General features: G+C 43.9%; 1 pseudogene; it reads right to left on the reverse strand.

Moving 5' to 3' along the window:
- Positions 1-597: 597 nt before the first annotated feature.
- LOC117931961 lies at positions 598-2,802 on the reverse strand (annotated as a pseudogene).
- Between the last annotated feature and the right edge of the window lie 867 nt (positions 2,803-3,669).

Consider the following 3,669-nt stretch of genomic DNA (forward strand, 5'->3'; position numbering starts at 1 on the left):
AAAGAGATAGAGCAATCATGGCATCTAATAAGGAAAAACAATGAATACCCGAATCGATCATGCACATATGGGAATCAGAACATGCATAGAGAATGATAGGAATGGGAGCAGATGCTTACCTGGGCAACGAGCCACTATGCGCTATCAAGAGAGGAGGTTAATGCATAATTAAGGAATAATCTCATGCATGTCACAGAACAGAATAAATCAATCATGTATGACCATCAATTCAATCAATCATAAAATCGTGTATGTGGGCCCCCCACCAAAGCCTTCACACTTATTTTAAAACATTTTGAAAATCAAAGAAAATTAAAAAGTGGCTCGCCGGAAAGAAAATGGTGACCAAATTTTATTGAAAATGGGATGTTGGTATCTAAAAACTCTAAGGATGAAGTTAAAAAAAAATCTGATTGCTTTGATGGAAAGCAGATTTTAGAAAACCAATTTAGAATGGAAAATCACAAGGAAATGTGAAATGCGCCATGATAAGAGGAAGTGGCCATGTGGGAGTGGGGCCTATAGGTATGATTGAGACTGCATTACTGGTGTGTGGGTGCTGTCACTGAATCTTCACTTGCAGAGCATTGGGGGTCATCAGGAACTAAGGTAATTCAAGGAAGCCTTTATTTGTTGGACAGTGTTACCGATGAGGTTATTAACAGTCGTCACCGACTCCAAGTTCAGCTTAGCGGATGGCAAGCTGCTCACTAGTATCTGAAACACCACTGTAATAAGTGACCCTCCTAACCTCCCCATGCTCGCTATTGTACTGGAGCTGCTTGACGCCCCATCCCCTTGGTCTAGTCGTCCATCTGGTGAGATGGTGAAACCCGATGGCAGCAGGGGTATGTAGGAAGGGTCCTCCCCGCTCATTGCTATGTTGATGGCAGGTAGATCAACTGGGCAGTAGATGACTAGGGAACCTGATGAATCTATGCAGCTCTCTTGGAGTATCAGCATGTTGTTCTGACTGGTGTTGAAGGCCCTCAGGACAGATATGCAGTTACCAGGATGTGGCCCATTTGCAATATGGGCAACCTCTTGCACGACATTGCCATTGGAGAGAACATCCCACTGAGGCCGAGTCCTTTCGTCCCTGAAGAAATTGAAGACATTTTGTGGAGAAATTGGGAGCCAGATGGTGGTAGCCGCACTGAGAACCACACCGATGGGTTGGCCAGGATCAGTGTTCTTGTGAATTGTGACCCGGACTCCAACCTCATTCAGCCCAGAGAGTGTTGTCCATCGGTGTCCGTTGGAGGTGCTGATGTTTGCACAAAAATTGTTGACCATCCTCTGGGCAAGTTTCATCATGCTTCTCTTGCCATCAGGAGATGGAATCACTCCTCCAACATCCCGAGTTGAAGTTCCTTTAACCATCAAACAAGCAAATATCTCACACATCCTCTATAGAGTGGCCAGCCACCATTCAGCTCCAAATGCTAACCCTCTGTGAATAAGATCTCTATAAAGCCGATGAGTTGGGGTTTTGTCTTTGATTTCCACATGTTCCACCCAAGTAACCTTGGAGTATCCATTGGGCATATCTTGAATCAAGCAACCAAGAAGAAGCCTATGAGATGGATTTTGAGGGGCAAACTGGTTGTCTCGGGGGAAATCATAAGAAACATCAACTATTGCCCATGAGCCTTGTTCAATTTGTTGACTATATATGAGGAAATAGAATTCCCTAATAGGTACAAGGGGTGAAAGCACCTGCAGCTCTCCATACATCAGTTGAAGGGAACTGCTCTGACCATCCATCATTCCGGATGATAATACTTCAAGTGTTCTCACCAATGAAACAATTGTCGGAAATAGCTCCATCAATTTATTCTGCAAACGAGTCCATAAATATGTCAACCAATGCCAAACTGTTCATGATCACAACACCTGAATCTCTTGATGCCTCAATCCTCACATTAGGGTTTTTCAAGTGACTGTTAGCCCGAGGAAAAATCCTCTCATAGCTTTCAAGATTAAGAACATCCCTCCCGTCAGTGGTGGACTTCATCCACAAGGGTTCGTTGGTCTGCAAAAGCCTAAGCAGTTCATCCAATGCATTGGCAGCAACATCTGCCATGAGGGACTTATCCATATCTGAAATACCAGTCCCCTGGAAAGGCAAAATGGGCATAGTAGATGAACTTCCAGGAAGAAGATCAAGATCAAAGGAAGGGCCACTGCCCATCCCCTGCCCCCCAAAGCTTCCTATTGACAAATCCAATGAAGAAATATGGACAGGCTGTACTGGTGGGAGCTGTGAAATGTAATATTAGAACAATTCTCTTCAATAGTAGTCAATATAGGCCCGTAATCAGAATCCATGATTGTTTCAGGCAAATCAAGATCAAAATTTTCCACTAGCATATCCAAATGACTCCTAAAGGATTTCTCCGACGCTGGTGCTAGTTCTTGCTTGTGAACAGGATCCTCTCCATGATATCTAGAGTCCATAAAATCAATTTCCTCTCTCTCAAAGGATGGCTCAGGTACAGCCTTTGGTGAATCCCAGTTCCATGCCTGTGCATCTGATCTGGCACTAGCAGATTTTAATGGGGTGGCAGCCAGCCTAAGCATAAAACAGAGTGATGTACATGCAGTGGTGGGTAGCAGAAAATATCAGCCAGATGTAGTATTCCCAATGCTGTGGCTCAGGACACCAACACCAACACCATCTGAACCAGACCAGTCACCACGGGATCGATGCTCATCAGGAAGCCAGTTCTTGAAGCGTGGCCTATACAACTTGCTGGTTTGCTTATACCATCGCGCACAGTGCTTGAAACTGATGGTTGTTTCTGAGGAAATCAAGAGATCCTAATCCAGCAGCAGCAGCACCGAGGAGCGTCTCCACTGGTTTCTTAAGCTGTAAGGGGAACGAGCCACCGGAACAATAATTTCTGCCTCTTCTGGAATCTCTGAATATAAGTAATCCACAACTCACTTTGGATTGTTGTAAGCTGCTTGAAATTCACAGGTAAAACAGTCTCCTTGTCCCAATTTCTTCTTCATATCATCATCATTTTTCATCAACCAACCTCCCTAAATTCTCAGTCTTAATGCTTGACTATCGCTTTCAGGGGAAAACAGAGGAGCAAGGGAATAGAAATGGAAACAGAGCATGGAACGATTAACGAATATGCTAAACCCATTTCATTATTTTATCCATGAGTAGCAATCAGTAGGTTAAGATGGAAGATGTTTGTTGGGGTAAAACATTAAAATGTAGCAAGTTCTTCAAATATTAAACTAATAATCATCAAAATGCAGCAACCCAACAAGCAGAGATGAAATCATAGAGAATAAGACAGGAGAAATATGAGAGGTGAGAGAATATACGGGAAAAATCACAAATGGTCATACCTGAAAATGTCCGTCCTGCTCTGGCAATTACCGGGCTCCTCCCGTAAAGAAAACCCGGTCGATTCCCCACGCTTCTCTTGCTATCTCTCTAATCCTCAGCTTGCTTCTTCTCTCAAGCTCAAGAACACACCCAAAAATCTCCTCACCAACCAGCTTCCTGCCTCCTTTTTCCTCTGGTTCTCCTATCTCCAGCTTTAGAAAAAAAAACCATCCCCCTCAGCAGCTTGCCCTCTAAGCTCCAATGAATCCCCTTCTCTAGCTCGCTGCTCCTCCAAATCTCCTCTGTCCCTTCTTCCATTT

Source organism: Vitis riparia, chromosome 15 (assembly GCF_004353265.1).
Source record: "Vitis riparia cultivar Riparia Gloire de Montpellier isolate 1030 chromosome 15, EGFV_Vit.rip_1.0, whole genome shotgun sequence".
Lineage (NCBI taxonomy): Eukaryota > Viridiplantae > Streptophyta > Magnoliopsida > Vitales > Vitaceae > Vitis > Vitis riparia.